Source organism: Mustela putorius, unplaced genomic scaffold, assembly GCF_011764305.1.
Source record: "Mustela putorius furo isolate JIRA1106 unplaced genomic scaffold, ASM1176430v1.1 tig00000281_pilon_pilon_pilon, whole genome shotgun sequence".
NCBI classification, from domain to species: domain Eukaryota; kingdom Metazoa; phylum Chordata; class Mammalia; order Carnivora; family Mustelidae; genus Mustela; species Mustela putorius.
In genome coordinates this window covers 11,589,582-11,604,607 of record NW_025421343.1, presented here as the reverse complement: position 1 = coordinate 11,604,607, position 15,026 = coordinate 11,589,582, and positions in this window count along the sequence as shown.

Below are 15,026 nucleotides of genomic sequence, written 5' to 3'. Positions count from 1 at the left end.
GTTGTTCTTAAAATTTTTGGTCCTGTTTTTTTTTTTTTTTTTTTTTTTTTAGATTTTATTTATTTATTTGACAGACAGAGATCACAAGTAGGCAGAGAGGCAGGCAGAGAGAGAGGGGGAAGCAGGCTCCCCGCTGAGCAGAGAGCCTGATGCAGGACTCCATCCCAGGATGCTGGCATCATGACCTGAGCAGAAGGCAGAGGCTTTAACCCACTGAGCCACCCAGGCACCTGGGTCCTGTATTTCTGAGCAGAAGCTACAGTAATTCTACCCACAGAAATTTTCAAAGTCATTGTAGAAGAATGCCCAACCTGCAGGCCTAGGTATACCTCACGCTTTAATTTAATCCTGATATCCCACCAAATTTTCCTGATTTCCCCTCTTAATCCTAATTAATAGGATTTTGTGGAGATAGTTTTTCTGCCTATGAAGACCTCAGCTTTCTGAATCTGCCTTCTGGGGATCTCCTTCCCTGGAACTGGATTCTCACCAGCATTTCTACCTCACTGGCTTGTAACATGCGGTGGATGAAGGGCTGCTCATGAATGCTGCTTCTCTATGCTGAATGGGCTTGCGAGGCAGTGCCACCTATGACAATAGACACCAATTCTGTCTTGAACCTTCCTAAGCTCACCTCAGCACCACCTCATGCCCTACAGCCATGATTCTTAAACTCTGGGTGGTAAAAGATCTGTCCTCCCCCCTAAACATCATTTAGGAGTCATTTTTGCAGAAAAGACAAAGTTACTATTAAAATGAAAGACAAAAGACAAAACTAGAAAAAATGTAAGTCCATTTTTCCTATTATTAGATTCATTACATATAAGCTTTTGTGTCGAAGTGCTGTAAAAACATGTAAATCTTTAAATATCAGTCTGTGGTTCAGCAACGGTTTATAGATGAAACTTTATTAGATTCATTACATATAAGCTTTTGTGTCGAAGTGCTGTAAAAACATGTAAATCTTTAAATATCAGTCTGTGGTTCAGCAACGGTTTATAGATGAAACTTTAGTAGGAATGCTGATATAAGCTGAAGCCCTTCCTAAGAGCTCTAAAAATGTACTTATTTGAAACACGGAGTTTGAATTCAGTCATGCACTTCCACTTAAGTCTAGTACCTGCAACTCTATTCTTGGCTTCCTTATAACCATCTTTTTAGCACAAGGGGCTTGAGGAAAACTTTCTCCATAAAGTATAAATGAGTTATAATTACAGGTAAAATTTTTGGGGTGCTTGCTCTATGCCAGCTATAATTATCACTACTTATTCAATTTATCCTTATAACAACACATGTCAGTCATACAAAGAAATAAAGATTTTTTTAAAAAGATTAAATAATGTATACAAGGTTGCAAACTTAGAAGTGGTTGACATAGGACTTGAGTGAAAGCTTTATAGGCAGATTTTATGACTCCACCACTGATATACTAAGATGTCATATTTCCCAGGCCTATCTATACATTTAGAGATTACAAGATCTTAGCAAAAATAATATAAAGGCTTATTACTAAATACTTTTTTTTTATTTCAAGCATAGAAATGTAATTCAAGTTCTTATTCAAGAAGACAAAAATAAATAAATAAGAGGAAAAATTAGCTTAAGATCTAATTGGATCCAGGATATACACATCTTTTCTTTCCTGTTTTATGGTTTCTATCATACAGGGGAGTGTTTCAAGGAACTGTATCCTTTCATTTCTCACAAAATGTAGTTCTACTGTATTTCTTAAATTTAATAACAACTTCAAGAACACCCTGGGGATGACTGAACCCAGTACAGATTATATCGCCATTTCTGCATTACTCACTGAGAGTCGGAGATGAGAAATTCTGATTGGCAGGATCTGAGTCATATAACTCCATTCATTCTAAAACTGCTTCAGTGCCCTGGGAAGCATGTGAAGACCTGAAGACATTCAGGATACTGAATGATACATTCAGTACCATTTTTTGTGGAAGATGTTCATTATCATAAAGAACTGTTATCTGTATAGAGCTATGTTTTCAACATAAAACAGCATACCAAACAGCTTTAATATTAAATAGTTACTCCAAAGAAAATCAGGTAATAAAGGATGGTTAATGGAATATAAAAACACCAGATAATACATGCATTCATAATGCATGATCTTTCTAATAAAGAGAACTGCTTGCTTAAAATTCATCCTGCTTGAAAAATGAAATTGGACTATTTCCTTACACCACACATGATAATAGATTCAAAATGGAAGAAGGACCTCAATGTGAGAAAGGAATCCATCAAAATCCTTGAGGAAAACACAGGCAGCAACCTCTTTGACCTAAACCGTAGCAACTTCTTCCTAGAAATATCGCCAAAGACAACAGAAGCAAGGGAAAAAATGAACTACTGTGATTTCATCAAGATCAAAAGCTTTTGCACAGCAAAGGAAACAGTTAACAAAACCAAAAGACAACTGACAGAATGGGAGAAGATATTTGCAAACGACATATCAGATAAAGGGCTAGTATCCAAAATCTATAAAGAGCTTAGCAAACTCAACACCCAAAGAACAAATAATCCAATCAAGAAATAGGCAGAGGATATGAACAGACATTTCTGCAAAGAAGACATCCAGATGGCCAACAGACACATGAAAAAGTGCTCCACATCACTCGGCATCAGGGAAATACAAATCAAAACCACAATGAGATATCACCTCACACCAGTCAGAATGGCTAAAATTAACAAGTCAAGAAATGACAGATGCTGGCGAGGATGCGGAGAGAGGGAAACCTTCCTACACTGTTAGTGGGAATGCAAGCTGGTGCAACCACTCTGGAAAACAGTATGGAGGTTCCTCAAAAAACTGAAAATAGAGCTACCCTATGACCCAGCAATTACACTACTGGGTATATATCCTAAAGATACAAACGTGGTGCTCCGAAGGGGCACGTGTACCCGAATGTTTATAGCAGCAATGTCCACAATAGCCAAACTATGGAAAGAACCTAGATGTCCATCAACAGATGAGTGGATCAAGAAGAGGTGGTATATATACACAATGAATACTATGCAGCCATCAAAAGAAATGAAATCTTGCCCTTTGCGATGACGTGGATGGAACTAGAGGGTATTATGCTTAGCGAAATGAGTCAGTCAGAGAAAGACAACTATCATATGATTTTCTTGATATGAGGAAGTGGAGATGCAATGTGGGGGGCTGGGGGGTAAGAAAAGAAAAAATGAAAGAAGGTGGGATTGGGAGGGAGAAAAACCATAAAAGACTCAATCTCAAAAAACAGACTGAGGGTTGCAGGGGGAGGGGGGAGGGGAGACGGTGGTGGGGATATGGACATTGGGGAGGGTATGTGCTATGATGAGTGCTGTGAAATGTGTAAACTTGGCGATTCACAGACCTGTACCCCTGGGGATAAAAATACATTATATGTTTATTTTTAAAAATTAATTAATTAAAAAAGAAAAAAAAACTCATCCTGCTTTTTCAAAATACATTTTAGAGCAGAGACTGACAAACCATGGCCTCCAAGCCAAATCTAACCCACCAAATATTTTGTGAATAAAATGTTATTAGAACACACCATACTCATTTGTTTACATAAGCCATATGCTTGGCTTTTTCTACTCTTCAAAAGCAGAGTTGAGTAGTTTTATGACACAGAAACTATAGTACCCACAGAGCCTAAAATATATCCCATCTGGCCTTTTATAGAAAAAAAAAAAAAAAAGTTTGCTGACTTCTGCTTATGAAACAAGTTTTTAAAATGTTAAACTATAAGAATTTTTGATAGAGGCTTAAACATACAGCAAATATTAGGATTTCAGTGGCAATGCCCTATGAATGTAGAAAAAACTGTATCAGACATCCTGTGATCTATTGCTGTTGTACATCCAAATAAATGATCCTTTTCCTTCACTCATGTCTGTCCAGCCATCGGGTGACAATGATTTAACTTCCATAAAGTTCCACCCACAGGGTAGAAACTGTTCATTGTACAGTTATGGCTATTTCAGTCTTCCTTACAGTTAAAATTTTCACAGTAAATTTCTTAACAGGCATCCTGGTGATACATTTTTTAAAAGAGAATCTTGAAGGAAACAAAATCTGAGTATCATTTTTATGTTGCATACATGATTTCCAATAATTATAAGCAAAACAAATTGAACTTTATTATGGAACATGAAAAGTGTGAGACAAGGCAGTTAGTAGTGGTTGCCAGAGCAGAAAAAGTGAACTGATTGGAGAAAGTGGAAAAAATGAAGAAGGAAACTAGCATTTAATGATTGCCTGCTCTGTGTCAGGCACTTTTTATGGCATGTAATTTATTTTTCACAGTTGCTTAGCAATAGAAGACATTTTCTTTCTTTTTCTGAAAATAAGAAAACTGAGATTCATGAACATTAAGTTACATGTCACAATGGTAAGCATTGAGCTGGGCCATGTGAGAACAAAGCTCTACTTTCTCCATGTCTGTAATCTGAGAGAATCAGTGCTCAATTCTCTTCACCTTTGATTTTAAGTCTGAGCTATGGGTAAGGACAAAGAAAAAGAAAAAAAAATATGCAAAGAAACCAAAAATAGGCAGATTAAATGTTTGTCCTTTTTGAACAAATATCACACCTTCCAGGAAGCTGTTTTTAGATCTCATTAAACAACAGAGGTTTCAATGACACCTAATTTTGCTAAGTATGTAATACACAGAGGTGGCGGCTGTTCCACGTACTGAAAACAACAAATGACAAACACAACAGTAGTGTAATAGTTACATTTAAGAACTTAGCGTGTACCATCTTTTAAAAATAAATAATTAAGCATTAGTATTAGGCACTTGCTTAGTGCAATGTTTTATGGACCTAATATTCATTTAATCCTGCAAATGACAATGAAACAATATCTACTAATATCCTCAGTTTACAGATAAGAAAATAGTCTGTGAGAAAAGCGAGTGACTTGTGTATGGTGGAAAGTGCTTGGTAAGCAGGTAATAAGAGGCTAAATTGTGTGCCTTTGTCTCTGAAACACTCTATTACACTGCTTTACCTGTGAAGGCTTTTCAAGTAATGTATACATTTATTTTAAAAAATATATTCAGTGTAAACTGTGCACCACTAGGAAAACAGTATGGAAAATTAAAAATAGAACCACCATATGACCCAGTAATTGCACTACTAGGTATTAAACACAAAAATACAATAAACACCAATTCAAAAAGATATATGCACCTCTATGTTTATTTCATCACTGTTTATAAAAGCCAAAGTATGGAAGCAGCCCAAGTGTCCACTGATAGATGAATGGATAAAGAAGATGTGGTATATACATATACAATATAATATTCAGCCATAAAAAAGAAAGAAATCTTGCCATTTGCAACAACATGGATGGATCTAAAGGGTATAATGCTAAGGGAAATAAGTCAGAGAAAATACCATATAATTTCACTCTTATGTCGAATTTAAGAAAAAAAAAACAAAGAAAAAAACTAAAAACCAAAAAACAGACTCCTAACTATAGGGAAGAAACTTGTGGTTACCAGAGGGGAGGGGTTTGGGGGAATGGGTGAAATACGTGAAGGGGATTAAGAGTATACTTATGGTGATGAGTACTGAGTAACGTATAGAATTGTTGAATCACTATATTGTATATCTGAAATTAATACTGAATGTTAACTATACTGGATTTAAAATTATATAATATGTACTCGGTTTCTACTTTGGGCTATGGGTTCCATTGATAATAGAGATATAATAGTGAGAATAAACAATTCTAAATTCTTGCCTTCAAGAAGTTCAATAATGTATTTAGGATCTGGTAGACAGGATAGGGGGGTATTCAGAGAGAGAACTTCATTTATTCCTGAAATAATATATACATACATACATATGGATCACATATATGTATGCACATACAACATATATATTAAAATATATTTTATATTACTATTGCATAAATAAATACATAAGTAACATCTTTACAATTCAAAAGAAAAGGGAGGAAAGCCACAGCTAAGGCAATTTAAATATTCAAATAGAAGCTAATTTTAAAACACTGAAAAATGAAATCATTCAATGTACAGAAGCCAAACTACATGGAAGAAAATATTGATAATTATAGGGTTTTGCCCCCATTTTTCTCTTGCAGGTTTTCCAAAAAGTGTAATTTGAGTATTTGGGTCATTAGAAGAATAGCAACTGGCATATCCCCTTAAGTGGTCATGTCTCTAAATTAGATCTTGTAAGAGATAACAAGTAAAATGTCTTTAAAGTATAATGGACACTGGAAACATTATCTTTGACTTCAAATAGTTTCAACTGTACCAGACGTTCACATTTTCTAGTTTATTTTCTCACTAGATCACCAAAACTCTTTGAAATCATCACTAAAAATTCCTTCCACTCATCTGTCTCCTTTTTATTAGGCCACTAAGTCATTAGTTAAAATGAGTTTCGGAAGATTTTTATGGTCATTTAGAGGTAAAATCAAGATCTAAATTCTATATTAGTGAGATGCATATGTGCTTCTGCTATGTGTGAATATTGGAAAATTTTAATACTGTAATTACAATGTAAGTTGCTTATTCAAATAAAAAAAGAATAGCTAGCAACTAACAAAATTCTAAACATGAAAACTCGTTTTTCATAATTAGAGTCAATGCTATAAAATCAACCCCATTTTTTCTGCAATGAATTGCATGTCCCCAAAATATATGTAAAAGTCCTAACCCCTGGTACCTGTGACTATAACCCTATTTGGAAGCAGTATCTTTGCAGATGTAATTAAGATGAAGTTATACTGGAATAGGATGTACCCTTAAGCCAGTATGACAGGTGTCATTACAAAAACAGGAGAGAGACACAAAGACAGACATGCACACAGAAAAGAATGCTGTATGAAGACAAAGACACACACAGCAGAGAGGCTGTGTGGTCATGAAGGCAGACTAGAGTTACACAGGCACAAGTCAAGAACACCAAAGATTGCTGTCAATCACCAAAAGCTAACTGAGAACATGGCTCTGCAAACTTGATCTCAGAGTTCTGTTTCCAGTCATGTAAATGACAAATTTTTGTTGATTTACAGCATTCAGTTTGGGGTTGTTTCGTACAAAAGCCTACAAAAGTAATACATATGGCTTTCTTGGTTCAGTGTTCAGAACTATTCTTGTTTGCTAAGCATCTTCATCACTGATTCTTACCTGTGAAAGTATAGAACGTTTTGCTCACTAATGTAATTTTCTAACAAAAATTTATTTTTTAATGATGTATCTTTGTTTGGGACTACATTTTTCAAATTTGTCTGCTCACTCTGTTGCCTCGTCTTAGAGTTTACATGGTTCATAAAGCTTCCAACTTTTCCACAAAGTGTCTGTGACATCATTGGGTTTATTCTTCTTTTCATTTTTCTTAGAACTATCACTTAAATACAGTGGTTTTGCTGTTACTGATATCAATAAATTAGCCATCCCCAAATGTTCTATTCCCCACATTCAAAAGATTTAGAAAATGAAATAATCAAAGCTGAAAATTCTCTGATAAGTAAGTTCTTACTTGGTGCTGCTCTTAAAGGGAAAGTTCTTGGCATACAGAGAATAAACATTAGAGAATAAATTCCAGAAGAGAGTTTTCCATTCCTAATTAATATTTTTAATATTTTAAAATAATATACACTCATAAAAGTACAATTGCATATACATATTAACAAATAATTTAAAATCTAGTATCTATGTAAGTAACACTCAGATTAAAAAACTGACATAATTCCATATGTGCCAATAAGCATCTCTTGGCTACTGCAACCTACTTCCACTCTCTTATTAATTACTAGCCTGAAATTAAAAAATATTGTCCAGTATAGTCAATATACAGTGTTACATTAGTTTCACGTATACAACATAGTGATTCAACAATTATACACCTTATTCAGTGCTCACACTATAAGTGTACTCTTAATCCTGTAATACCTATAATACCCATCTCCTCACCCACCTCCCCTTTGGCAACCATCAGTTTGTTCTCTATAGTTAAGAGAATATTTTTTGTTTTCTCTTTTTTTAAAATTCCATGTAAGAGTGCAATCGTATGGTATTTGTTTTCTTTGACTTATTTCACTCAGCATTATACCCTCTAGATCCATCCAGGTTTTTGCAAATGGCAAGATTTCATTCTCTTTTATGGATGAGGAATATTCCATTTTGTGTATGTGTATATATATAGACACACAGGAAAACACACACACACACACACACACACACACATTTACTTCATCCATTCATCCACTGATGGACATAGGTTGCTTCCATACTTTAGCTACTGTAAATAATGCTTCAATAAACATAGGGGTGCTTATATCTTTTCAGATTAGTGTTTTCACATACTTTGGGTAAATACCCAGTAGTGGAATTACTGGAGCATATGGCAGTTGCATTTTTTTTTTTTTTTTGAGGAATCTCTATATCTTTGCCACAGTGGCCCTATCAGTTTATACACCCACCAACAGTGCACATCCTTGCCACACTTTCTCCATATCTTTGTCAACATTTGTTGTTTTTTTTTTTTCTGTGTCTTTGACATTAGTCATTCTGACAGGTGTGAAGCAGTATTTCACTGTCTTTGATTTGCATTTTCTGATGATGAACGATGTTAAGCATCTTTTCATCATGTCTCTGTTGGCCATCTGTAGGTCTTCTCTGGAGAAAAATGTGTTCATGTCTTTTGGCCCTCTTTAATTGGACTATTTGGTCTTTTGGATGTTGAGTTGGATTAGTGCTTTACATATTTTGGATACTAACCCTTTATCTGACATGTCATTTGCAAATATGTTCTCCCAGTCAACAGGCTGTCTTTTAGTTTTGTGGATTATTTCCTTTATTGTGCAGAAGCTTTTTATTTAGATGTAGGATAAACAGTTTTTGTTTTAGTTTCCCTTATTTCAGGAGACATATTTATAAAGATGGTGCTACAACTGATGTCAAAGAAATTACTGCTTGTACTCTCTTAGATTTTTATGGTTTTAGTTTTCCCATTTAGGTCCTTAATGCATTTTGAGTTTATTTTTGTGCATGGTGTAAGAAAGTAGTCCAGTTTCCTTTTTCTGCATGTGACTGTCCAGTTTTCCAAACACACTTGTTGAAGAGACTGTCCTGTTGTATATTCTTGCCTCCTTTATAAAAGGTTAAGTAACCATATTATCTTTGGTTTATGTCTGAGCTCTCTATTCTGTTCCATTAACTTGTGTGTCCGTTTTGTGCCAATACCATTGTGTTTAAATTACTAATGCTTTGTAGTATATCTTGAAATCTGGAATTAGGACACCCTGGTTTTGTTCTTCTTTGTCGAGACTGCTTTGGCTATTCAGGGCCTTTTGTGGTTCCATAGATATTTTAGGATCATTTGCTTCAGTTTTTTGAAAAATGCTGTTGGCTGTATATTGCTTTGGGGAGGATGGTCATTTTAATAATATTTGTTTTTCCAATCCATGAGCATGGGATATCTTTCCATTTGTTTGTGTCATCTTTAATTTCTTTCATCAGTGTTTCACAGTTTTCAGAGTACAGGTCTTTCACCTCCTTGATTAAGTTTATTCCTAAGTATTTTATTCTTTTTGGTACAACTGTAAATGACAGTTTTCTTAATTTTTCTTTCTCATGCTTCATAATTATTTCATAGAAATGCAACAGACTTCTGTATATTCATTTTTGTATCCTGCAGGGTTTTTTGTTTTGTTTTGTTTTGTTTTGTTTTTTTGACAGACAGAGATCACAAGTAGGCAGAGAGGCAGTCAGAGAGAAGAAGAAGCAGGCTCCCTGCTGAGCAGAGAGCCCCATGCGGGGCTCTATCCCAGGACCCTGGGATCATGACCTGAGCCGAAGGCAGAGGCTTTAACCCACTGAGCCACCCTGGCACCCCTCCTGCAGCTTTTTTGAATTCATTTATCAGTTATAGCAGTTTTTTGGTGGAGTCTTTAGGATTTTCTATATATAGTATCATATCATCTGTAAATAAAATTTTACTTCTTCCTTACTGATTTGGATACTTATTTTTTCTTTTCTGATTATTGTAATTGCTAGCCTGAATTTTAAAATGATAATTCCTTTGCCCTCCTTATAATTACATCACCTATATATGTATCACGGGGCAGCACCATTTATTTTATAGCAGATTGCCTCTCTCAATGATTATGTAACATTTTTTCTTCTCCTAGCTGCTCTTCTACAGTACAATTTTTACTACTCTATTATCAAAGGCAATAGCTAATTCCCCTCCTGTAAATGTGGGCTAGCCTTCCTAGTTCATATGTAATCAAATGATGCTATGTTTATTTCCCAGGGTTTTTTGAGAAGTCTTGTAGCTTCAGCTTGGTCATTTTATGTATTTTATTTTTTTTAAAGATTTTATTTATTTATTTGACAGACAGAGATCACAAGAAGGCAGAGAGGCAGGCAGACAGGGGGAAGCAGGCTCCATGCTTGAGCAGAGAGCCTGATGTGGGGCTCAATCCCAGGACCCTGAGACCATGACCTGAGCCAAAGGTAGACACTTAACCCACTGAGCCACCCAGGCGCCCCCAGCTTGGTCATTTTAAACATGTTTCCAAATATACCCCCTTGCAAGACTTCCTCTCATAACCCAGCACATTTTGAGAAGCCTAAAGCAGACGAAAAGGGCAAGTGTTTTGCTACAAATGAGCTCAGCCTTCAAGTATGCTGACCACCTGTATGCCCAAGAGGTCCTGGTGTTGATACAGAGTCCTGCATCTTGGGAATCCCCTCAGATCCAGGCAATCTAGAAGAGATGGTCAATTTATTTTAGACTCATCCCAGCCCAGACATCAAAAACTGAGTGAATAATCCTCTAGATTATTATAGATGCAATCATCTAAATTACCCACAACTCTTCAAACCTTCTCAGCTGAAGCCTCAGACATAGTGAAGCAGAAAAAAATTCATCCTCCCACACTCCTTCTGAATTACTGACTTACAGAATTTATGGGAATAATACAGCAGTTTTTTTTTTTTTCTAATGTCACTGAGTTAGGAGTACTCTGTTACACAATAATACATAAGAAAAATATTTTAAACGGTCCTTAACATTTTTATAAGTAACATGATTTGTATTATTTTGCCCTAACTTTTTTCTTGCAGAGAAAGTAATTTTAAGTTTGAAGATAAAAAACAGAAATTTAAGAAAATTTTAAGAAATATACATATATATGATACTAAATAAAGACAGAAGAGTTACTTATTCAAGAAGACATAAATACCCTAAATGTTTATGCACTCAACAACTGTCTAAATGAAAGAGGCTAAAATCCATTAGAACTGAAAGAAATAGACATATCCAAAATATACTTGGAGAATTCAACACCTCTTTCTCTTTCAGTAATTAAATACCCAACAGGAAGAAAATCAGTGACATAGTTGAACTATGTTATATATAGCATAATTTATAGCTTAGTTATACATAGCATAACTGATAAACTGGATCAAATTAACATATATAGAATGTTCTATTCAACAACAAAGCAATGCACATTTTTCAAGTTCACATGAACATTTACCAAGATAGATCACATGTTGTATCATAAAAATCAACAAGTTTGAAAGAATAGAAACCATACAAAATATGCTCCCAATTAACAATGAAGTTAAACAAAAACTCAGTAATATAAAAACTCTGGAACCCTGATATCTGGAGATTAAGTGAAACACTTATAAATAACAAATGGATTTAATAAGAAGTATCAGAAGAAATTTTAAAATATTTTAAGTAAATGAAAATTTAAAACATCACAATATTTATAAGATGCAAGGAAAACAGTGATAAAATGAAATTTTATAGTAATAAATGTATGTATTATAAAGGAAGGATCTAAAACAAAAATATTGTTTCAGTCACTGTACACCACATAAATAAAAAGTTGGGCCTAAAGCTAGCAGAAAAAGTGAAACAATAAAATATAAAGCAGAAATTGATGAAACTGAAAACAGTCAATTAAAGGAGAAAATTAACAAAACCAAATGCTAGGTTTTTGGGGTTTTGTTTGTTTGCTTGTTTGTTTAATAGTAATAAAATAATAAACTCCCCAGTCAGGCTAAACAAGAAATGGAGAAGAATTACCAATATAGTAAAGAAAAGTCTTCATGACTGATTCCACGTATATTAAAATTGTACTAACAGAACGGTACAAATAACTTTAAGCCCACAATTTTCATAACTTAGATGACATAGTTCAATTACCTGACAAGCTATCAAAAATCACATAAGGAGTAATAGATAATCTGAGTAAGTTTATATATTTTAAGTAAATGAAATCAATAATAAATAACATTCTGAAAAAAAAAATCATCAAGCCCAGATGATTTTAAGTAGTGAATTCTCTCAACCATTTAAAGACATTATAGAAAGTTTCCATATTCTCTTCTAGAAAACAGAGGAATACTGCCCAATTCATTCAATGAGTCCAGCATTATCTAATTATTAAAACCAGATAAAGATATTAGAAGAAAGAAGAAGAACTGGCCAATATCCTTCATAAATACAGATAAAAATAATCTCAACTAAATAGCAGGAAACCAAAATCCACTCTTTAAAAACAATAATTATACATACTGGCAAATGGGAATTATTCTAGGTTTGCTAGAGTATACTACATCATTTAAAAGTCAATGTACTGGGGCACCTGGGTGGCTCAGTGGGTTAAAGCCTCTGCCTTCGGCTCAGGTCATGGTCTCAGGGCCCTGGGATCAAGCCCGGCATTGGGCTCTCTGCTCAGCAGGGAGCCTGCTTCCTCCTCTCTCTCTGCCTGTCTCTCTGCCTACTTGTGATCTCTGTCTGTCAAATAAATAAATAAAATCTTAAAAAAAAAAAGTCAATGTACTACAGCATGTGGACAGATCACAGAAGAAATAAGTGTATGATCATATTAACCGAAGCATAAAGAACACCTGACAAAATCCATCACCTATTTATGTCCAAAAACTCTTAGCAATGTATGCATAGAGCCTAAAATTCACAAATTGATAAATAACATCTATGAAAAACCTATCGCTAATTTCATATTTAATTGTTAATAAAGGGACATTTTACCCCCACGTTCGAGAACAAGACAAGCATGTGTTCCCTCACCACCCTTTCCCATACTACACTGGATTTGTTGACTAAAGCAATCATACAAGAAATGAAAGGTATGTATACTGGAAAAATAAATAAAACTGATTTTATTCACAGAAGAAAGTATTATCTAAGTAAAAAATTCTAAGAATCAACATGAATAACAAACAACCTCTTAAAACCAGTAAGTGAATATAGCAATACAGGATGCAAGAGTAATATAAAAAAATCAATTGCTTTCCTATATATCAGTAATGAAAAATTGAAGGAAAAAAAAGCACATAAACAATGCCATTTACAATGGTTTTAAAAACAAGGATAAAATTAGGGATGAATCTATCAAAATATGTAGAGAAACCTATGCAAAAAGCCACAAATGCTTATTTAGAAAAATTGTGGCAGGATTTTTAATTAATAAATCTATATTTTACAGCAAGTCTAGGTTTAGAAAATATTTTAGAAGGAAATACAAAGTTCTCATATATACCCTCAAACCCAAAGAGTCTGCTATTATTAACATCTTGCAGTAGTATGGTATATTACAATTAATGCACCAACATCAATATATTATTATTAACTAACAGTCACAGTTTACATTTAAATTTACTCTGAGCTGTACATTCTGTGTGTTTGAGAAATGTATAATGACACGTGTTCACCATTACAGGTTCAGAGAACAGTTTCACTGCCCTAAGCATCCTCTCTATTCCAAGTATTCATCCCTTCTTTCCTCTGTTGTGTGTGTGTGTGTGTTTTTTTTAAAGATTTTATTTATTTATTTGACAGACAGAAATCACAAGCAGGCCAAGGAGGGTGGGTAAGCAGGCTCGCCACTGAGCAGAGAGCCCAATGTGGGGCTCAATCCCAGGATCCTGGTATCATGACCTGAGCCGAAGGCAGACAGGCTTTAACCCACTGAGCCACCCAGGTGCCCCTTCTTTCCTCTTTTTAAACCCTAGGCAACTAATGATATGTTTACTCTCTCCTTAGCTTTGCCTCTTCTAGAATGTCAAATAGCTATAATCATACAATATGTAAACTTCCAAAATTGGCTCTTTAACGTAGCAATATACAATTTAAGTTACTGTTGAAGGTACAATTTAAGGTACTGTTGAAATGAAGATTTTTTACATATTCTGCACTGTACTCTTATCAGGCATATGATTCAGAATATTTTCTCTCATTGCGTGGGTTTCACTCTCTTGACTACACACTTTACAGCTCAAAAGTTTTTAACTTTGATCAGGTCCAATTTATGATTATATGTGTATATATTTTCCCCCTTGATTGTTTGTGTTTTAGGTGCCATATCCATAAAACTGTTGCTTAATACAAGGTCACAAGGATTTATACCTATGTTTTCCCTCATGAAAGCTTTATGGTTTTAGCTCTTGTATTTAGATCACTGATCCACTTTTACTTAATTTTTGACCATGGTTATAGACAAAGGCCCAGACCAATTCTTTTGCATGTGGATATTGAGTTGACCAACCATCATTTGCTGAAAAAAACTGTTTTTTTTCACTAATGAATTGTCCTGGTCCTCTTGTTAAAAACATCAATCCACCATACAAGTATAGGTTTATTTGTATATCCTCAATTCATTAATCTATGCCCTTAATTTCTATGTCAGTGTTGATTACCAGAGTTCTGGTATGCTTTAAATTTTATAAGTGTGAGGTGCCCAATTTTGTTCTTTTCCATATTTGTTTTCACTATTCCAGGCTTTGCATTTCCATATTAGTTTTAGGACCAGCTTGTCTATTTCTGCAAGGAGTCAGTTAAAAACTTGAAATATAGCACAATTTGGAGAGCACTAGCAATAACAAACCTTCCATCTCATAAACAAAGGAAACCTTCCCATTTATTTAGATCCTTTTTTATCCCATTTATCTATATCTTTAATTTTTTTCAACAATGTTTTTATGTAGCTA